The 23,807-nt window shown below is 44.6% G+C and overlaps 1 protein-coding gene across 2 annotated transcripts in view; it reads right to left on the bottom strand.

Annotated features, from left to right (window-relative positions):
• Positions 1-23,747, bottom strand: part of MAST4 (microtubule associated serine/threonine kinase family member 4) — a 619,799-nt gene extending 596,052 nt beyond the window's left edge. For both annotated transcript variants that reach the window (XM_010845550.1, XM_010845552.1), the window contains exon 1: positions 23,684-23,747. The gene's annotated coding sequence lies outside the window, so the exon portion shown is untranslated. The remainder of the gene's footprint in view (positions 1-23,683) is intronic.
• Between the last annotated feature and the right edge of the window lie 60 nt (positions 23,748-23,807).

Genomic DNA, 23,807 nt, shown 5'->3' with positions numbered 1-23,807 from the left:
TTTTTTTTTTTTTTAAAAGCAACTGTTACAAAAGGTTGGTCAATCTGTTCATGAACAACTTTTTTAAAAAAATCAGCTCCTCTCTGCTTCTACTGACCAACTGTGAGAGAAGCACTGGTTTTTACACCAAACTCAATAGCTTCATTTTTCTTAACTGAGAGATGGAGATCTTCCTATCTTCCCTGTAAAATCACAAGCAGGATTAAAAAATATACAATGTAATTCCCTGGAGGTCCAGTGGTTTACGACTTCACCTTCCAAGGCAGCAGGGTTGCGTTCAATCCCTGGTCTGGGAGCTATGATCCCACATGCCTCTCGGCGAAAAAACCACAACATAAACAGAAGCAACATTGTAATGAATTCAATAAAGATTTTTTAAATGGTCCACATCAAAATTCTTTTAAAAAAAAGTTATGTATGTAAGCACAAGTGCCTAGCACATAGCAGGCTTCTAAAAAGACCTGTGCAGAAATGCTTTAACATTTTCAAAAGCTAGGGAGCCAATTCTAATACACTGCATCACAAAACTCAAACATATTAATGAGATATTGCTTCTGCTTGTATTTGAAGGTAATTTAAGTGCCTCATCCTCAAATTAAGTGTTTTCTTTTACATTTTAGAAAGAAATTCAGTCTATCAAATCATTACTGAAAGATCCTGTGGTTTCCTTTCAGCCCAGATGTGAATATACAAGGTGTCTATTCCCAAGGCTCAGCCTCTCTGGTTGCAATCATTTTTTTTCCCTGGCTTTATATATTTTTATAGCATGTTATTACACAGATAATTGAGCTTTGCAATTCAGCAACTGATTGTGGGGAAGAGCTACCAGCAAAGCTGTCAGGGAAATTAATTAGCAAAAGAAAAAAAAAAGGAGCAGGACTTACCAAGTATCTGCATGAGAAAGTCCTGGACTTCTCTCTAGAATTTGCTTTTGCAAACATTTTTAAATGTTTGCCTGTTCAGAAGATGGAGCACCCACACCCACTCACACAGATGCCCCTGCCAGCTGCTTACCCTGGGGGCTTGAGAAAGCAAAACCCTGGTTTCCCCAGGGCCACACAGAACTTGTCAATTCAGAACAGAAGCCCTTCACCTACAAGGGGGCCGGCCTTGGGCTTCATGCTCTCCTTGACCAGCTCTCAGCAGTCATGGGAAGAGGACCGGGAGCCCTGAGCTGTCCACTCGGAGGTCCAGCCAGCCTGCACTGGCCTTTCGCCAGGCAGATCTGCCTGACTGCTGACAGCTGGCCAGCCAGCACTGCCAGCCTTCTAGAAACTGATTCTTACATAGAACTTCAACATGTATGCCTAAAAAATGGTTTAAAACCTTAAGATCTTCACAGATACAGAGAACAGACTTGTGGGCACTGTGGGGGAAACAGAGAGTGGGACGGACGAAGAAAGCAGCATTGACATATACACAGGATCGTGTATAAAACAGACAGTGGGAGGGAATTTGCTACGTAACACAGGGAGCCCAGCCTGGTACTCTGTGACGACCTAGAGGGGAGGGATGCGGCCAACGGAGGGAGGCCCAAGAGGGAGAGGAGGTATGCACAACCATGGCTGATTCTCACTGTTGTACAGCAGAAACCTACACAACGCTGTAATGGAAAAAAAAAAATTTTAGTTAAAAAAAAATCTGCTTTGAGCCCCATTCTGAATCGCTCCCCTTTGACAAGCGGACATGGAACGAATGTGAAAACCTTACGCTCTGTACCCACCTACAGTCATCAAGCTAAAGTGAGGGGGTTCTATCCCGGAGTTCTTTTCGGATTAGTCTTTCAGGGCCAGCACCCATTTCAGAGCTTCCCTTAAGTTACAAAGTTTTCTCCATGTGCTTATTTATTCAAAGACTTATTGCACACGGGAGGCAGCTGCTGAGGCTGTGCAAATGAATAAGGCAGGGCCTCTGCTCTCGTGGAGCTCGAAGTGTATTGAGGACAGTGCAGGCCAGTGAGTGACACCAAGTGCCAGAAGCCACGCACATGCCGGGAGGGCAAAGGGGACGCCACGAAGGGAGCTCTCAATGCCTTATCTGGTCTGTCTGCACAAATCTCACACTATTTTAGTAAAATCACACAGAAGGGCAGGACCAAGAAATATATGGGGTAGTAGCTTCCCTGATGGCTCATCGGGCTACCCCAGTGGTTCAGTAGTAAAGAATTCGCCTGCAATGCAGGAGTCACAGGAGAGGGGGGTTCATTCACAGGGTTGGGAAGATCCCCTGGAGGAGGGCATGGCAACCCACTACAGTATTCTTGCCTGGAGAATCCCACAGACAGAGGAGCCTGGTGGGCTACAGCCCATAGGGTCGCAAAGGGTCGGACACGACTGAATCAGCTTAGCACACATGCGGCGTTTCAATCCAGGAACCTACGTTTGGATCATGGGTACGGCGGGTCTGAGACCTCAGTTTACAAAGTTAGACGTACCAAAACAAACAAACAAAACAACCACTCTTTTCTTGAAGTCAAATTAATTTCAATTCCAAAGCCCACGGTCAAGAAACTGATCCCTCAGAGCAGTTCCTGCAATGTGGCACAGAGGGGGCCTGCCACGCTGGGTGCTCATGCTCGGCCAGCACCCAAGGGCCCTGGAAAGCCAGCCTGCCCATACTGCCATGCCCACAGGTGCCCCAGGATCTTTGCCAAAGCAGGAAGCTCAGGTGTCTAAGTTGTAGAGCTCCCAGGCCCCACCCAGGGGCCAGTGGGTCAGGCTGCCACCAAAGATCATGAACCCCACCCCCGGTACCCCACCCACCCTGACCCCTTTTCCCAATTCAGGCAATCTGCTTCCTGTCTCCCTGTCCTCGCTGGAAAACCATCCTCCAGGCCAGGACACACAGTGTTCTCTATTTCTTAGCCGCACACTGAGAAGAACCCGTTCTTCCAACTGCTTCAGTTTTCTATCCCCAAGGCAATGAATTACCACTGTCCCAGTTTCCACTTAAAACATCAGAGAAGAAAAGCAAAAAGCAAAACAGAGGTTTAAAAGCTTAAAAAAAAAAAGATTTCCCTGTCATAGGTGACCCCCTCTAACAGAGCATCACAAAAGATGACTTGTCTTCAGCTGTATAGATAGATGCACCTCCCACAAGACAGGTCCCCACGTCTCTTCCTACCTGTGGACCCTGAGAGGTTCCTTCCTCCCCAAATCACCGTCCCAGCAGCCCCTTCCTGCTTGGAGGTGTGCGAAGTACCATGTCTTTTCGGCACCAAAGAAGTCTGCCAGCTCAAAGAACAGGAGCCTCTAAGAGTGAGAAAGTTGGGGTCCCTTGCGTGGTCTTCCTTCTGCAGCACAGAAAACCTCCAACAAGATTTGCTTCATAGCTTAATCTAAGATTGGGATCTCACTGCCCTCCTTAAGAGTCAAAGAAATCTAGACACCCAGACACCTTTCCTTGAGGGCAAACCAACTTCTTGATTTCATCGGCCAGATGATGCAAGGTTTATAGGACTAGCTGCTACCCTCTCGATCATCTCATGCATCACCCAGGCTGTCTGCAGGCTGCGGGTGAAGAGTGAATATTTAGTTTTCAGAGTTGAGATTAATAGCATAGTTGTAACTGTAAATTTCAAAAGTCCAGAGCATACACACTGTGGTTAGAATAAAAATAACTGGGACAGAGAATCTTTGAAGAAATCATGGAACTGGCCAGACAGGCACCCGGGGCTCACAGGCTGCTTTCTTCGTTATTTTTCCTGAGGGAAAAGTGAAGGGGAAGATGTGCTGGGCCAGGAAAGAGGGGGTGGGGCTAAAAGCTGCTTCATCTGGGAGCTTCAAGTTAATTATAAAAGCAGAACTAATCTCAACCTCCCACCTTTGCCTGGCCATACGTAAGTAACACCACCTCTAAGTTCTCCCCACTAATGCCATAAACTCATTTTTCCAGCTCCCCAGCCGTGCAACTTTGCAGCTTTCGCCAGCAGCCTCCATGTCACACATGGCCCCCACTGGTAGACCTCATTGACTAGCTAGCACCCATTAAGTCACAGGTGAAGGAATTTTCCCCTATGCCTGCAGGTTCCTGAAGGAGACAGATAAAGTCCCAAGGGACTTTGCAACAGTGTCCTTTAACCTCGGTAGGTTCACTTCCCTGCTGCTGCTGCTGCTAAGTCGCTTCAGTTGTGTCCGACTCTGTGCGACCCCATGGACAGCAGCCCACCAGGCTCCTCTGTCCACGGGATTCTCCAGGCAAGAACACTGGAGTGGGTTGCCATTTCCTTCTCCATTCACTTCCCTCCGCACCTGCAAACACGGGGAACTAGTTACCCTGGCAGCACCCAAGGGCCCTGGAAACCCAGCATGTCTGTGTCATCATGCCCACAGGTGTGTGAGGCTTGGAGACACCACCTTTTATAAAAATCACAGGCTCCGCCTCATAAGACCAGTTGGTCTGTAGATGCCTGAGGATCTCAAGCAAGTCCACATGGCTCCAAGGACTCAGGAAGCTGCCAGGGCACAAGCTGCCATGGCCATTAGGCAAGTCCTCCACTGTGCAGGGGGCTCTGGTCCAATTAAGGCCACTGCTGCTACTGCTAAGTCACTTCAGTCGTGTCCGACTCTGTGCAACCCCATAGATGGCAGCCCACCAGGCTCCCTGGTCCCTGGGATTCTCCAGGCAAGAACATGGAGTGGGTTACCATTTCCTTCTCCGATGCATGAAAGTGAAAAGTGAAAGTGAAATCGCTCAGTCGTGTTCAACTCTCAGCTACCCCATGGACTGCAGCCCACCAGGCTCCTCCGTCCATGGGATTTTCCAGGCAAGCGTACTGGAGTGGGGTGCCATTGCCTTCTCTGAATTAAGGCCACGATTCCTGCCAAAGACCCAGAGGGTGAGAGCATATCCTTCAAGATTTTCAAGTGTACTTTGAAGAAAAGAAGAAGAAGATTGAAGGAGTATTTGAAATTCCAGCTGGGCTCAAAACGCCATTGCTCTCAAAACTTGGTAAATTTCAACTACTGAGTAACCAAAAGATACCCAAGCAAAGAAAGTGCTATTTTCAAGAGATAGCACCAAAAATGGCTTACCTGGTGAATTCACACCCAACATGCCTTCTCCCTAAACTTCCTTCACAACAAACAAGCTTGTTAAAACAGTTATTAAAAAAGTATTAGTTGGAAATATTGCTCAGTTATCTAGGGAAATATTAAGCTTAAAGAAGTACTTTCTTTTTTTAGTACTCTTGATTAGAAAGTTATGAAGCCATAAATAAGCTGATATTAGAGAAAAATACTACAATTCCAGTAGTATATGTTTACCAGTAATTTAAAATTACAGCAAGAGTAAACCATAAACAAACGGGAAAAAAAAAATCAACTGCCAATTACCACTCCTTCTAAATATTACCACTTTTAAAGAGACAAGACTTTCCTAAGATTACAGCTGTATCTGCTGAACATACTGGACAGGGCAAATCCTTTAATCTGACACAAGCACTTTTTCTTTCCGACCTTTGCATCTTCAAGGGCACCAGGAAAGCCCGCTCCCAGATACATCCCACCATGTTGCTGATTCTGTGCTCGGCGCCCTTCCCATTCACACTTTTGCTTGCTGAAATGTGCACCGTTTCACTTGCTGAAAGGGCAACTCACTCTGCCTGTGCTTGGCCTCCTAACCTGACTGACTGCGGCATTAGGCACTGACCAGATTTCTTAGCGCTTTTACATCTCCTGTCCCTCCCACTGCTAACTCCTACAGAGCTTCAAGAACAGCAGGGCTCACTAAAACCTCTGGATTCGGCCAAGGAAACCCTGCATTTTCACACACGGAGGGTTAGCTGCAGCCTGGATACCAGGGAGGAGTCCTCACCTTCAACAAGAGCGTCTTCACCAGCACCTACTGTTGCCACATCATGCTAACATTAACGCCCTTACTTCTTCTAGGACTTGCGTCCACCCATCCGATACTTTAACAAGACCTCTTTCTCTGCTTCTCACAGATGCAGGCCAACAGGCAAAGGAAAGAAACACACACTGCAAAAAAAAAAAAAAAAAAAGCGCAAGAGAGAGACCTAAGAAGAAATGGACTTGGCTCAGCTTCCTTGCCACTCTGGACTTTAATAATACCAGATCTATAGCTCCACTGTCAGTCTGGATTAAAAGGAGACCCACACAGAAAACATACCGTATTCAAGCTCTACTCTTCTAGAATATCCTAAGTGAGCAGCTGTTTGAACCACATCAAACTGAAAGCTGCCCCCCCTCCAAGTCAAATGAGTGTGATTGCCCAAGAAGACTCTGTTAATGCTTTAAAAGTCATCCATCCATATTGCAAGTTTAGAAAATTTTAAGCCCCCACGAAACTTAAAAAAACTACATCTTAGTGGCAATTTCAGTATATAATCTGCCACTTTTCATTCAAGCCCACAGAGAAAGCAACAGCAGCAGTAATTAAATTTACATCCTTAGATGTCCTTAAGTGTCAAAATAAATTTCTACAAACCACAGGTAATGGTATCTGAACAATTTCACAACAGTGCCCATCTGATTACAGGTTTCTTGGGAGTATAAAGTGAGTACCCAGGATGTTTCTCAGCAGGGCTTCCATCTAGCATCATGAAATCACCTGGTAAACCTATATTTATCATTTTTCAAAAATCTGTGTTTCATTTTCCTTTTAATTACCACAAATGACCTCCAAAGGGACATTTAGAGAGGCTCTGATGACATTATCCTCATTGCTGGAACCTGGCTATAAATTATTTGGAGGGGGGCCTTCACCCCCACTTTTTAAAAAATCACACTAATTCTATAGCTCAGTCTTAACCTTTGCGTGAAGGGAGGGGAGAGAAAACAAAGAAAAATAGCAGTTTATGGCACCATGAAGAAAACCATCGTACAGGTGCCGTGAAACAGCTACCACTCCTCAACTCTGGATTTGGGTCCTGGGTAAAACGGCCTTAAAATACACATTCAAGTGTAAAGCTCCAATGGAACAAGAATATGTGACAATTATTTAAAGCCTCATCTACAAGATGTATCAATCCTATTACCTGAGTTAAACTAAAAGAACAAGCATGGGAGAATGCCCACACTTGTCTTTTTGATGACAGCCATCCTAACAGGCATAAGATGATATTTACCACCTTCTGCCTTAAATTCTGAGCCTTGACAGGCTTCCTCCATTAGAACTGAGCTGAAAAGTGGCAGGAGATAATGCTTCGGGTTAAAATAATCTGCCCCAATATGGGAAGGAGTCTAGGGCATCATATGGGTGTCCTAAAGACAAAGAGAAATCATTACCACACCTTCAGGACGATACCCAGAGCCACCAAGTGGCTACAGCAGAGGCTGAGCATGTGGATTCTCCCTCCCCCAGCTCAACTTTCACTAACACAGAAGGGAGTTAGTGAAGGGAGGGCAGGGCCCTCATCCAGGCAATCAGATGTTGAGAACTAATGTTCAGTCACTAAGTCGTGACTCTGCGACCCCATGGACTGTAGCCCACCAGGCTCCTCTGTCCATGGAACTCTCCAGGCTAGAATACTGGAGTGGGTTGCCATTACCTACTCCAGGGGATCTTCCCAACCCAGGGATCAAACCTGCGTCTCCTGCATTACAGGCAAATTCTTTACCACCTAAGTCACTAGGGAAGCCCTAGAAACCAAATCACCATTTAAAACATCTCTATGGAACTTCACACTCCAAGCTCCAACTGAATCCCCAAAGCTCAGGCTAACAGCTTAGAAGTGCCAGCCTCTGGTTTGAAGAAAATAAAAAAAAACACTGGTAAATGTAATTTCTCCTGATAGATTCTAATTTACCTTCACAAACAAACTTTAGTCCACTACATGGGGTGGGTGGCTAAGATCCAGAACAGTACAGGAGGGCCCTGGCTGGCCTGGGGGAGCTGTGCTTAGCTGATCAGTTGAGTCTGACCCCCTGTGACCCCATGGTCTCCTCTGTCCATGGGGATTCTCCAGGCAAGAATACTGGAGTGAATTGCCATGCCCTCCTCCAGGGGATCTCCCCAACCCAGGGATTGGACACTAGTCTCCTGCAATGCAGGCAGATTCTTCACCATCTGAGCCACAAGGAAAGCCCAATAATCCTGGAGTGGGTAGCCTACCCATTCTCCAGGGGATTTTCCTGACCCAGGAACTGAACCAGGGTCTCCTGCATTGCAGGTAAATTCTTCACCAGCTAAGCTACCAGGGAAGCCTGCTGGGGAAGCTAAGGACCATATAAATCTTTTAAATTTAAGAATGATTGTTTTAAAAACCAAAGATTTCTGGTCTAGATAGGCTTGTGACAGGATGTATGGCCCAGAGTAATTCCAGACAGGAAACCCAAGTCTTTTCTGTTTGGAGCCTACTGTAATAAGCAGATTCTGCTACTGAACTAAGAATCTACAGATGCTCTTCTGCAATCAGCCCCTGAAAGTCAGCACTAAAAACCATCATTTCACCTACATCAGTAATTCCTGGTGCACACAACAGTATGGTACTTAGTGCATCAAGAAAAATACAAGACTGGCCCTGTTACACAGAGTCCAATTCCTCTGCAGGGCTTGGGAGGTAAGAGCACCCTCAACATGTATTCATGATGACCAACAGAAACATACCAAATAATTTTAAAAGATGCGCAAAAGCAGATTTGTCAAAAGACAAATGTGAATGAACAGTTCTGTAACAAATTATATACTGATGACAACTTTAAAATGTTAAATCAAAGTTTCTGTAGTAAGAGGAAACAACAACAACAAAAAAAATGGGAGCTGGAAAGGACCACCTTTCATCCCATGTGAACTCCATGGGTTAACATCTCACCTAGCCAGGAGCAGAGGCACAGCTCAGAACTCCTAACTTCTCCACCAACACTCATCTAGTCCTGACAAAGTCGCCAGAATTTCTGACGTTTCTACTGACAGCCGTTTATCCTGAGCACCAGTGAGTGCAGCCCAGTACCACTGTTAAAATTTTAAGGCTAATTGTCAAAATGTCAACAGCAATTAAAATAATTCCTTGAAACATCTGGCCAAAAATGGCTCAGAGTTACAAGTGTGGTTGTAATGAACAACTTGGCAGAATACAGTTTCCCAATGCTAACAGCAAAATAAGACTCAGTTTAATGTCAAAAACTTTTCATATGTTGAAACCCACTCAGCAAATTAAACCTATGATCTTGGGTTTTAGGCTACCAGTTAAATCTTCATACAGCATGGCTCATAGTTTCATTGAGTTAGACAAGGCTGTGGTCCATGTGATCAGATTGGTTAGTTTTTTGTGATTGTGGTTTTCATTTTGTCTGCCCTCTGAGGGAGAAGGGTAAGAGGCTTAAAGTGGAAGCTTCCTGATGGGAGAGCCTGACTGAGGGGAAAACTGGGTCTTGTTCTGATGGGTGGGGCCATGCTCAGTAAATCTTTAATCCAGTTTTCTGTTGAAGGGCAGGGCTGTGCTCCCTCTCTGCTGTTTGACCTGAGGCCAAACTATGGTGGAGGCAATGAAGATAATGGCAACCTTCAAAAGGTCCCATGCACACACTGCTGCCCTCAGGGCCCCCAACCCTGCAGCAAGCCACGGCCAACCCACATCTCTGCCAGAGACTCCTGGACACTCACAGCCAAGTCTGGGTCAGTCTCCTCTGGGGTCACTGCTCCTTTCTCCTGGGTCCTGGTGCATACAAGCTTTTGTTTGTGCCCTCCAAGAGTCTGTTTCCCCAGTCCTGTGTAGGTTCTGGTGGCTCTATGGTGAGGTTAATGGCAACCCCCTCAAAGAGGGTTTATGCCATACCAGGTCTACTGGACCCAGAGCCCCTACAGCAGTCCACTGCTGACCCATACATCAGCAAGAGACACTCAAACACAGTTCTGGCTCAGTCTCTGGGTCCTGGTGTGCACACGGTTTGTTTGAGCCCTCCGAGCGTCTCTGGCAGGTATGGGGTTTGATTCTAAACACAATTTCACCCTTCGTACCATCTTGCTGGGGCTTCTCCTTTGCCCTTGGATGTGAAGTATCTTTTTGGTGGGTTCCAACATTCTCCTATTGATGGTTGTTCAGCAGCAAGTTGTAATTTTGGAGTTATTGCAGGGGAGGATGAATGCACGTCCTTCTACTCCGCCATCTTTATCCTTTGCCTAACTCAATGAAACTGTAAGCAATGCTGTGTATGACCACCCAAGACAGACAGGTCATGGAGGAGAGTTCTGACAAAATGTGGTCAACTGGAGAAGGGAATGGAAAACCACTTCAGTATTCTTGCCTTGAGAACCTCATGAACAGTATGAAAAGGCAAAAAGATAGGACAGTGAAAGATGAACTCTCCAGGACAATAGGTGCCCATTGTGCTACTGGAGATCAGAGGAGAAATAACTCCAGAAAGAATGAAGAGATGGACCGAGAGCAAAAACAACACCCATTTGTGGATGTGACTGGTAATGGAAGTAAAGTCTGCTGCTGTAAAGAACAATATTGCATAGGAACCTGGAATGTCAGGTCCATCAATCAAGGCAAATTGGAAGTGGTCAGACAGGAGATGGCAAGAGTGAACATCAACATCTTAGGAATCAGAGAACTAAAATGGACTGGAATAGGTCAATTTATCTGAGATGACCATTATATCTACAACTGTGGGCAAGAATCCCTTAGAAGAAATGGAGTAGCTATCATAGTCAACAAAAGAGTCCAAAATGCAGTACTTGGAGGCAATCTCAAAAATGACAAAATGATCTCTGTTCGTTTCCAAGGCAAACCATTCAATATCACTGTAATCCAAGTCTATGCCCCAATCAGTAATGCTGAAGAAGCTGAGGTTGAATGGTTCTATGAAGACCTACAAGACCTTCTAGAAATAACACCAAAAAAGGATGTCCTTTGCATTACAGGGGACTGGGATACAAAAGTAGGAAGTGAAGAGATACCTGGAGTAACAGGCAAATTTGGCATTGGAGTACAAAATGAAGCAGGGCAAAGGCTAACAGAATTTCACCAAGAGAACGCATTGGTCATAGCAAACACCCTCTTCCAACAACACAAGAGAAGACTCTACACATGGACATCACCAGATAGTCAACACCGAAATCAAATTGATTATATTCTTTGCAGCTAAAGATGGAGAAGCCCTATACAGTCAACAAAAATAAGACTGGGAGCTGACTGTGGCTCAAGTCGTGAGCGCCTTATTGCCAGATTCAGACTCAAATTGAAAAGTAGGGAAAACCACTAGATGATTCAGGTATGACCTAAATCAAATCCCTCACGATTATACAGTGGAAGTGACAAACAGATTCAAGGGATTAGATCTGATAGACAAAGTGCCTGAAGAACTATGGACGGAGGTTCATGACACTGTACAGGAGGCAGTGATCAAAACCATCCCCAAGGGGAAAAAAAAAATGCAAAAAGGCAAAATGGTGGTCTGAGAAGGCCTTACAAATAGCTGAGAAAAAAAGAGAAGTGAAAGGCAAAGGAAAGACAAACCCATTTGAATGCAGAGTTCCAAAGAATAGCAAGGAAAATAAGAAAGCCTTTTTCAGTGATCAGTGCAAAGAAATAGAGGAAAACAATAGAATGGGAAAGACTACAGATCTCTTCAAGAAAACTAGAGATACCAAGGGAACATTTCATGCAAAGATGGGCACAATAAAGCACAGAAATGGTATGGACCTAACAAAAGCATAAGTTATTACGAAGAGGTGGAAAGAATACACATAAGAACTATACAAAAAAGATCTTCATGATCCAGATAACCACAGTGGTGTGATCAGTCACTTAGAGCCAGACATCCTGGAATGCGAACTCAGGTGGGCCTTAGGAAGCATCACTATGAACAAAGCTAGTGGAGGTGACGGAATTCCAGTTGAGCTATTTCAAATCCTGAAAGATGCTGCTGTGAAAGTGCTGCACTCAATATGCCAGCAAGTTTGGAAAACTCAGCAGTGGCCACAGGTCTGGGAAAGGTCTGTTTTCATTCCAAGACCAAAGAAAGGCAATGCCAAAGAATGTTCAAACTGCTGCACAATTGCACTCATCTTATACGCTAGTAAAGTAATGGTCAAAATTCTCCAAGTCAGTCTTCAACAGTACATGAGCCGAGAACTTCCAGATGTTCAAGCTGGATTCAGAAAAGGCAGAGGAAGCAGAGATTAAATTGCCAACGTCCGTTGGATCATCAAAAAAGCAAGAGACTTCCACAAAAACATCTACTTCTGCTTTATTGACCATGCCAAAGCCTTTGACTCTGTGGATCACAACAAACTGTGGCAAATTCTTCATGAGATGGGAATACCAGACCATCTGACCTGCCTCCTGAGAAATCTGTTTGCAGGTTAAGAAGCAACAGTTAGAACTGGACATGGAACAACAGACTAGTTCCAAATCATGAAAGAAGTATGTCAAGGCTGTATATTGTCACCTGCTTATTTAACTTATATTCAGAGTACATCATGCTAAATGCTGGGCTGGATGAAGCACAAGCTGGAATCAAGATTGCTGGGAGAAATATCAGCAACCTCAGATATGCAATTGACACCACCATTATGGCAGAAAGTGAAGAAGAACTAAAGAGCCTCTTGATGAAAGTGAAAGAGGAGAGTGAAAAAGTTAGCTTAAAACTAAACATTCAGAAAACTAAAATCATAGCATCTGGTCCCATCACTTCACGGCAAACAGAAGGGGAAGCAATGGAAACAGTGAGAGACTTTATTTTGGGGGAGTGCTCCAAAATCACTGTAGATGGTGACTGCAGCCATGAAATTAAAAGATGCTTGCTCATTGGAAGAAAAGCTATGACCAACCTAGACAGCATATTAAAAAGCAGAGATATCACTTTGCCAAGAAAGGTCTATATAGTCAAAGATATGGTTTTTCCAGTAGTCATGTATGGGTATGAGAGTTGGACTATAAAGAAAGCTGAGCACCGAAAAACTAATGCTTTTGAACTGTGGTGTTGGAAAAGACTCTTGAGAGTCCCTTGGACTGCAAGGAGATCCAATCAGTCCATCCTAAATAAAATCAGTCCCAAATATTCATTGGAAGGACTGATGCTGAAGCTGAAACTCCAATACTTTGGCCACCTAATGCGAAGAACTGACTCATTGGAAAAGATCCTGATGCTGGGAAAGTTTAAGGCAGGAGGAGAAGGGGACGACAGAGGATGAGATGGCTGGACGGCATCACCGACTCGATGGACATGAGTTTGAGTAAGCTCTGGGAGTTGGTGATGGACTGGGAACCCTGGCATGCTGCAGTCCATGGGGTCGCAAAGAGTTGGACACGACTGAGTGACTGAACTGAACTAAATCTTCACCCTGATCTTTAAAGTTCTTTAGACACTTAAACTCTTAATGCTGAATGCACAGGACATATAGTGGGTAATAATAAAGCACTGCCCCCAAATTTCCACTGAGGCACATTGTGTGTCAAGACATCATTCTGAGTGTTTTACATGCATTTACTCAATGTTTGCCAAAGTCTTTTTAAGCTTAATTGACAATTCAATTGGCCCACACTACCATACTGGCTAAGTGACCCTCTCAACATCATACAGTCTAGTGGGAGAGAGACAGAGAAACTATTAACTACACGACAAGAAGCTGTGTGTACAAAATGAGAATGAGAGAACAGTTGAAATAGTATCAGGAAAGGCTGTGAAAACTGCTCAGTACTGTACAAATATTAACAATATATACATGATCTGGCATAACCCAGGAGCAAAGATAATGAAGCAAAGCTCTCAGAAGAAAAAGTGCTTTGCTAACTCCAACTTCTAAAGTTAAAGAAATCAAGATCATCTACTTTTGTTAATAGCACACTCAATTTTATACTTTCAACTACTTCTTATGCACTTTTCCCATCTTCAGAAGGCTTTGAAGATTACTGATAGCCAAAGTGAGATCCCTAAAGCATTATAATATGCCTAATCGCTAAAAAGAAAAGCTAGCTTGTTCATCACAAAATAAGGCAGAAAATCCACATCTAGAAATTATAAGAAAAAAGGTAAACAACAAAGTGAGAACAAAAGAGCTTTTCAGTTAATTTTTAGTGAATCATAAGATTGAGTAACCAAAAAAAGTCTCTCCCCCAAATATTCTGTTTAAACAAAGGTTTTAAGACAGTCTTCCAACCAAAGTGATCTGTGCTGTTCTTTTTAAAATGCTGATGACTAAGCTATAGGTAGGAAGGGGCTGAAAGAAACAGGGATGAATTAGAACACAGAATGACAGGTAACATAACACACAGAAAGTGATGACTCAAATAATTTTAAAGGAATTTAAAACAGCATGACAGTACCAGGTTACACAACTGTCACACTGTTACTCTACTAATCTAACTCTTCCCAACAGGACTTATTCTATAACGTTAAAACTATTGCCGTCAGCTTTCTCCAGGTAGAAATGTTTTCATTTAAAAAATGGAATTCTTAAAAAGTCAAAGTGACACTGACATTATAATAAAGAAAACTAAGAGAGTTCACAGTTAGCATTTCCATGTTCTCTCTTGTCCTAATAGAGACTCTGCATCAGGGCTAGGACCCACCATCACCAGGGATTAAAGTGAGTCCTGAAGGCAATGGCACCCCACTCCAGTACTCTTGCCTGGAAAATCCCATGGACGGAGGGGCCTGGTAGGCTGCAGTCCATGGGGTCGATAGGAGTCGGACATGACTGAGCGACTTCACTTTCACTTTTCACTTTCATGCATTGGAGAAGGAAATGGCAATCCACTCCAGTGTTCTTGCCTGGAGAATCTCAGGGACAGCGGAGCCTGGTGGGCTGCCGTCTATGGGGTCACACAGAGTCAGATATGACTGAAGCGACTTAGCAGCAACAGCAGCAAAAGGTCTCAAGAGGCCATTTTGAACCATACTCCTCTTCCCAGCCAACAATGAACTGGGGTAGCTTATAGGCAACCAGTGTTTGTAGAACAACAACAACAACAAAAATTTTCAAAGTGGTACATGAAATAAAACATACAAAAGTAAAATTTCAACAATATATAAAGTATCAAAACGTAACAGGAAAAGAAGATAAGTCTTTCCCTACATGACCAGCAGTTTTTCTCGTTCTCCTTTACTCTCTCATGCTCACATATGCTCGCTGAGTCTTTAAGACCACGCTGGCTTAACCTAGCAATCTGACTTACTCGTCTCATAAGAGGCAGAACAGGAAGGTGGGCATTTTCTTGGGTCTTCCTGATTTGTACTCTACCGACTTGAGATGAGTCAGAAGTTCTCCTTAAGTAAAACTTCTCAATGATCCTTTCCCTCCAAGCAAACATTCGGGATTGCCCTTTTCTCTGGAGCTGCTCTCTTCATGGCTGCATCTAGGTGAGGAGCCTGGGAGCTGCCCTTTTAAACGGAGAAGCCTGGGCTGATGACGACTTTAGTTACGACTCAGGCGCTTTCAATTAAGCACTCGCTCCATTCTAGTTGCGTTTTTTAAATTGAAAAACTAAAACTAGCTAAATAAAACTAAAGGAGTGGCAAAGCAAATTCTGTGAGTTTGAGTGTCCAGGAGCTGGACACAGTCCTAGGGAGCCAATTTATTCATCAAGAACCTCTTTGTGAAATTAATCATTTTAAACCTTTATACATAAAATGAACTTCGTCACAACTGCATTCTATTTCAATATCTTAATGCAGTTTACCTAGCAATGATTGCCCTAAGAAGCAATTGTGAATCTGTAATTTCTGAGAATATAAGTCTCAAGGGCAGCGTGCAGCGACATAAGATTTTAACCACCGACTTTAACTTGATTTTACTTTATTTCCCTATCACTGGTGAGGCACTGGGACCCTTCCTGCATTTGAAGGTACATCCATCTCTGCATAAAGAAATGCCTGAAAAAAAAATGTTAACACTGGAACCCCAAGGTATGATGATCTTATTATTTTTTGTTTGTTTTTAAAACAAACTTGGAAAGGCACAAAATCATCTACCAGAAGCTACCTACCTAACTGCTCAGCTTATTAAAAAAAGTAGCTGAGCAAGTCTTAAGTCAGAGGCCAAAATGCCCACACCTGAGATGAGTTTCAAACGTATATTCTGCTACCCACACTAAAGTGGGCATTCCTGTGAGTCGCTGGCCACTGAAAACACCCCCCAAATACAAAGTCAAGAACATTATAATTAAGTTTTCATTTTCCACGCCATAGCCTATGAAATTAGTTAAGAAAAGAAAGCCAATTTGTCATTATCCCCAGCCTCCCCTCTACCAAACCCTGCCCCCAATATCAGTACAAAGCATTAGAGCTGAAATGTTCAGTGGAAGTAGTATCATAATCAAAAGTATATGGACTGTGTCCAACAGGAGAATTGATGGGCCAGCAAGAGTGCAGGCATAGGGTACAAATTTATCAGCTGTTTCAGAGACACATGTACCTGGTTATGAATTCAAATCATTAAATAAGAAGTGAACTTTTTCATTAAAAGAAGTTGGAGAAGCAACCAGAAATTCCACACAAGTTCTATACACTTAAATGCATGTGTATGTGTACCGCTGACCACGGTCCTGAACTGACGTTTCACATTTAGGGAAGGGTGTTCTTTCCTAGGAGTTTCCCCAGAGGCTTAGCAGTAAAGAAGCCAGCCTGCAACATAAGAGACCCAGGTTCAATCCCTGGGTCAGAAAGATCCCCTGGAGAAGGGAACAGCTACCCATTCTAGTATTCTTGCCTGGAGAATCCCACGGACAGAGCAGCCTGGCAGGCTGCAGCTCATAGGCTGTCAGACATGACTGAAGCAAACTGAGCATGCATGCATGCATTTCTCTCCTAAGCCTGACTTAGGAAAGAAATGCATTGACACGTGACTACTGTACAATCCTTCCCAGGAATTCTGAAGGTGAGAGAGAAAAGGACAAAAAGGGGGAAAGAAATAAGTGCCCACAAGCTGCTGGAGAAAGAGATTTCTGCTTGACTGTATTTGATCTTATGCTCTACCCCAAAATAATAGGACCCAATAAGAAATATCTGATTAATACCAGACTAAATAGAGGCACAAAGGGCACAATCAGCCTTGAACAGAGTGATGGAAAGCTGTGTAAATGTCAACCTAAACAGGTACACGGGGCAGAGCACCAGGCTGGTGGAAGGGAAGCCACCTGCAGTCACTGCACCAGTATTTATCTGAGTTATAGCAAAAGTGGATCCTAGGTTTTTGCAATTTTGCCTTAAAAAATTGAAATGTTTACACTGCTCCAAAGGGATGAAAGAGACTTTTAAGTTCTTGCATTTTTAAAAGTTCTATCTCATTTCTAACAGATTCCTCTCTGTGAAGTTGGGGGTGGGGGTGGCCCCTGGAACACCTGCCCCTCCACCCAATTCTTATATGAACCAAAGTTGGCTTCCAGAAAATCATTTCATTTCCTTGTCACTCTCTTCTCAGCCCCCAATCATCACAAAGTACCGGGTCATGTCACCAGCCTCACCACATGGCTGACATGCTGCCTTCTGACTAACTTCCTGGGCTGAGTTAGTAATTTACATGTTCACAGAGTCTTTGAGGACATTATTTAATAAGTGATCACTAACAGCAGGTTCCAGGAGCAAAAGAGAGATTGTGTCTTACAGAAGAGTTAATGAACCATAGTCCATAAAGCTTTGCTATTAGTATATCGTAAGAAACGCTGTGTCCGTGAAATTAAAAGTGATCCCTATGTTACACATCTACCTACTCATGAATGAAAGGGCCTTCCAGAACCATCGGCAAACCATGCTGGCAGCACAATCCATCAGGGAAGGGATGTCCAGGTGCTCATTATTCCTGGCTATGGCGCTGACATTCTGCACAAACCAGCTTTTCCGCACTCAGTCATACTAGCAAACACCATCATGGAATGCACACTGTATGTCAGGAATCGTGCTGGGACCCCTATATAAAATTCTCGTAACAACCCTCTGCAGTAAATACTAGCATGTCCCTTTTACAGAGAAGGAAACAGTCTCGGTATTAATAACTGTTCCAAAGGCACACAGCCTAGAAGTGGCTGAACCGGGTCATTCGTCTATATACCCTTAGGCCCTACAGACCCTGACCCCAGGGCAGGGAACGCTGGCGGCTGGTCTGAAGCGATGGTGAAGGGGAGCACAAGTCCTTCCCGGGCATCACCATAAAATACGCGACCTTGTTCATAAATGACCTACAGTATCTTTCATCTCAAAAGGACAATTATTTATTCTTAGATATACAAGGGCATGTATACCAACACATACACACATGCACGCGCGTGCGCACACACACACACACACACACACACACACACAACCTCATTCAGTCTTCTCTAACACCAAGCCACCTGGTTACGGATCCTTCTCATTGAGAGAACTTTTCTACCAGGATTCTCCCCACAGTTTGCCATCTTCACAGCCTGCCCTCTAATGCGCACTCACCCCCTTCCTCACAGGGGCAAAAACACAAACCGCTGGGCTGCAACACCATATCCAATCAGTGTGAGCGAACAGATGGTCAGCCTTTGTCACTGGCCTCCAAAACACTGGTGGATTGACACTTCCTAGAACACCTCAGACCTGGGGTGGAAAAGGCAAAAGCCTTGTTTCCCTGATGCTGACCCTTCCTTCTCTCGGAACATGCAGGCAAACTAGCCAGACTCTCAGAACGTGTGTTATTAGCTCACAGACACCGCACTTCCCATGGCCAGAGAATCTCACGCCACCTCTGGGCAATCACCCCTTATTTTCACCTCAGGTCGATGGCCCCTGCAACTGACTGTGGAAACGAGCATTTGCAAGGCCCTCTTCTCAGTCTCCATTCATCACTAAAGGTTTTCCTTCAATAGATCCTAGTCTTAAGCCAACACTGCAGACACGAAGGTGTTCTCTCGAATAGACCTAAACTCATTTCCCATTCCATTTCCTGTGTGTTTACATGGATTCCTGAGCTCCACTTTCCATCAACATGCCGTTTACTAAGGTGCCATCTTCTTAGGTCGTCAGCTCCCAGGTAACCTGGAACATTTCAACCAGCTGCACTGCAGCATCAACAGGTGGGCTCCACACTGCCTGACCTCCGGGAATACCAGTCTGATTGAGTCATTTCCTTGCTTCAAACCCTTCAGTGTGCTCCCAGGGCCTCAGAATAAAGTCCAAAGCCCATGCATGACCCAGCCACTGCTTCTCTCTCCCACATGCCCTGATGCCAGGCCCTTCTCTGCTTCATGCACACAATGCAGATGTCTCTTAGCCCCTAGACCCTCAAGCTCTCTCTGCTACCCACATTACTCTATCGCTTCCCTTCTCCAATAACTTCCCAGGAAGGCAGTTCCCACCTCCCAGGTGAGAAGAGGTATAAACTCCCTCGCTGCCTGTTCCCCATCTACCTATCACCTTGGAAATCAATTACTGAAGAGTCATGAGTTTTGGGAGTATCTCCCCCACTAGACTAGAAGCTTCGTGAGGTCAAGACTATCTCTGTCTTGCCCACCTTCATATCTTCAGCACCCAGGGTGCTGCTTCTCAGGCGTCAGACTCAGCATACGTTGGCTGTCTGCTGTCTGATGCTGTAAACCTGTGACTCTTATTGAATTAGGGAGTCAAAGACAAGACTCAATGATAAATGTGTCAAGATTTACGCACTACTTTTTTTTAAAATTATGTAGCTGCTGTGATTCATAAAATATCAATTCCCTGAAAAGCTTCACTGAACTCATGGCTGCTGTTTTACTAGTTATTCTCTTCACCAATGAAGTCTAGACATTCATCTATGCATGATATTAAAAGCAGTCTTCAAGCTCAGATCATTAATAGAACACTTAAACTACAGCCCCTAATTGTGCCTATTGTTAATAGGGGCAACTGTTTTCCCCCGCTTGGCAGTAAAGTAAATCCTTTAGGGTAGCAAAGTATGAATGAAACGCTTTATATTGAGCTGAAAATCCTTTTAGCTACTAAGCCTTTTTTCTACCACGCTAAGAATCCCTGAAAGTTTCAAGCTCTAACACACACAGTGAAAAGCAGAGGTAACGCACAAGTCCTTGCACAGGCATTATGAATGGATCCTCACTGATTTGACTTTCTTCAAAATTTACCTGGAAAAACTGCTCGTAATATTTTCACTGGGATCCATGAGGCTTTTTTTTTTTAATATATATATATAAGAAATCTAGAGGTTTAAGCATAATTCACAACAAAAGAATACTCATATGGTCACTCCAGTCAAATGTGCAACTGTTTTCAAAGATGTATTTTCCTCTCTCATTCAAAATATATGTACTGAGCCTCCACTAATGTATAAGAAGCACTGGGCTAACATACAAAGACAAAATTCCTGGCCTCAGGAGTTCACTGACACACAACGGGCAGCACTGAGTACTTTATGAGGGTCAGCACAGGTGCTCTGAGAAGGGACAGGGCAGAGATATGCCTGAGAGCAGATCGCAGAAATGTGGTTAGAGGGACACTCCAATTTCGCTCATTGTGACTACTCAAAACACAGCCTGTTACCCTCAACTTGCAGAGACCCCGAAGTCCACAGGTTTGGGGAATCAAGGGGAAAGTCAAAGGCACTTTATTCAAACAAAAAACCATACACCATCTCTCTCATGTGTTTGATTATTAGATACATGAAAATTACAACTGTTGTCATGTTAAACTATTGTTTTTTAGACATCAAAAGCTTAAAGGGTTGATGTAAGTCTATGAGACTTTGTAAGTTTACACAAATACTGACAATAAGATAAAATATGAAGTAGTTCAAACACTGCTGATATTACTAGCGTATGCTGTTGCTACTAAGTCGCTTCAGTCGTGTCCGACTCTTTGCGACCCCATGGACTGCAGCCTACCAGGCTCCTCTGTCCATGGGATTTTCCAGGCAAGAGTACTGGAGTGGGATGCCATCACCTTCTCCGCTACTGTATGCAAGCAGCTTTAATAAAGGTGCACTAAAAATTAGCACTGCAATCATACACTAAGAAATTTAATTTTGCTGCTTTTTAAAAATTGATGCAATAAGTGATGAAAAAAAATTTTGGAAAACAGTGATTATCCCAAGCTAGACATACAATTTTTAAATCTAAATGAATCTTCTTCCATTTTATGGGTTTCACTTAAGCCTTTTAAAGGCTTTATACTCAGTACCTTGCTATTGCCTAACTAACACTACACTAACAGTGCCTTGCCATAATACATCTGATACAAATAAAAACTGTTTCCCAGCTTGTACTAACACAATGGTAATAAACAGAAAAGCCACAGCCTTCGGTCCTCTGAAAGTAGGGAGCAGATTAATTATACATAAATAAAATAAGCCAGCCCAAACTTGTACGTCCTTTCACAACATTTTTAATCACAAATGAACCGGAAAAATTAATATTCACTTAGTATTCAATTCTAGATACTATGCTAGGATTAAATTAGGTGGCATGTATAAAATGCCAAATGACTCTACTATTATCATTTCCATTTAAGAGGGGGAAAATCAGGCCTTACATCAGTGGAGGAGTCCACACCCCACATACAGTTAAGGTGGCAGAGCTGGAAATCAAACCCACACCTTTCTACCAAACTGGGACTGTGTAACTCAGTATTCCTCACTCAACCCACTAGAATGGTATTTATAATGATGCCTGTTTCCTGAGGAGAGGATGGAGAGCTTTCATTAGGTTCTCAAAGAGACCCACTGCACCCCCTCGAAGGGGGGCCCCCCTGCACCAGTGTAAGAGTCAGAAAATGTGCACTGGACTTCAACCCCTGCCACAAAGACTATCATTTCTCTACTCCACAGTTTCAGTCTTGCTTTAAAATTCTCAGAGCAAGTCAAGATTTCCACTCCTGGACAATTTCCAGCATCCCCTGCCACAGGTTAAGTTACACAATAAATTGCAATACTGTATCACTTTACATCCAATTGAGACTTCACAAATACTGACCAATGTTATTTAGTCATTCCACTTTTCAAAATGTGTTTCAATCAACCAATCCTCACTGCAGTGCCTGTGAAATAAGCTATCATTATATCCACTTCCAAGTAAATAAAACACTGTCACCCTGAGGCCAAGCAATAAACCAGCTACAGGATCCCGATCAAAAGAAGTTCCCGTCTTCCTCTGCCTGGGATCTGCAAGACCTTGTTATGTATCATGAAGCATACTCCCAGCCTCCCAGAAAACACAGGGCATCTAATTGTACCACCTTCTCTACCAATGGCAACACTATATTGGAATCTAATAGTATTAATAAATCATTAAGTTGGGTCATATCCCCAGGTAGCTCTGTGACAGGTGTGGTGCTCAGCTTAACTCTTGGTACTCTGTTCTTAGGATCAATCTGAACTTTGGATCCATCTGAACTTTGGATCCATCCTAAAGTCCTGACCAAAAAAGGGGAGTGTTTGTGTGACAATAAACTTTACCTTGAAGTTCACTAGTTATACCCCTCACTTTACAGATTATTAAACTGACCTCCGAGGAATCAACTCATCCGAGGTCTCACAGTTCAGGAGCACAGGCAGTTCTAGGAAACAGACCTCCAGACCCCCATCCAGGATCTCCACGCTCCACCAGGCGTTGGGGAATGGGTCCTGGTTACTGCCAGAGGGTTGGCCAACCACTAAGGTTTGCTCCATCTCTGCTGGGCTAGGACTTGACTCTTCTCATTCTGTACCAGATCCAGTCTTTGCCTGCAGGCTGGCGTCCCCAGGAGGCTACTGTCAGACCACTGGCCTCAGTCTGCATGTGCTGAGGAGCAAAGACAATTACTTACTAAAGCTAACCCCGTCAGACAGGAGGAAAATACAACTCTGGCTCTGAGGAACTAACTTCCGAAGGAGGCGGTTCTGTTGGGGTAATGTTCTATTTATGGCCCTGCCTGATCAAGATGACTTCCCCACAAGAAACGTCCAAAGCAAACAATCAAAGATACCAAGAATCTTATGCTTCCGTAATTGTCCTCCCAAGACAGGAAAAAGCCAGAGAAAACAGGCGGGAGGACACCAAGTCACGGTCTCGATGTATCAGGACGCGACCCACAAGTTTCACACAAATATTCTTCCAAGAAACCAGGGTGGACGAATAAACCAGGATGGACACAGTCTCCAGAAGAAGGGGCTGCATTCCCTATTCAGTCTGGCGACCGGCACGCATCTGGACACCCCGGAACGAGTCCAAATGGGAGATGCAGAAGCTCAGTTCAGCGCTGCCAGCCCAGAGCTAGGAGTCCCCCTCTCTCGAAGAACCGACGCCGGGAGAACAGCCAAAATCACCCTCCCGCGATCCTGGGGCGGATGCCACCGAAACCCGCAGCGCAACTTCGCGGGTACTGCCACCAACTGCCCCCCACCCCCACACACCCACTCTACTCTCACACCCATCCCTTCGCCCCATTCCCCTGTGCCCAAGCGCTACGGCGCAAAGCAACGCCCACTTCGGAGAAGGAAGTCTTAGTTGTGGGGACAAACCAGGTGGTCAGCGTCACATCCATTCACACACCCAGCGGAGCAAATCCAGACCTGAAGGAGTTTGCTGCTTTGATACTGTATAAGCACACTGTCAGCCAGCACATGTACACGAACACACACACACACACAAGTGACAGCCACTGGGAAACCAATGACCCACAGCGAGGCTCCTAACTGTCATTACCCGGGGCACGGCGCACAGCACCTGGGGTCCCTTCCCAGCTCCATGCCCCAGTGCGCACTGCCCACCACTCGCGTGCGGGGTAGAGAGCTGGGGTCGCCTGGCAGCCCGGACCAGAGGGGTCGAGGTGGGGAAGGCGGGGCCCACCTCCTCGTCCTGCTCCTCCTGGGACGCGCTGCTGCCCCGGGGCGCGGGTGGCGCGGCTCCTCCCGGGCGCGGCGGCGGCGCTGAGACTCCACGCTCCGGCACCGAGAGTGCTGGAGCCCACGCG

Source organism: Bison bison, unplaced genomic scaffold (genome assembly GCF_000754665.1).
Source record: "Bison bison bison isolate TAMUID 2011002044 unplaced genomic scaffold, Bison_UMD1.0 scf7180017864218, whole genome shotgun sequence".
NCBI lineage: Eukaryota > Metazoa > Chordata > Mammalia > Artiodactyla > Bovidae > Bison > Bison bison.
Note: the sequence above shows the minus strand (reverse complement) of the source record. Positions and strands in the feature narration are given on the sequence as shown.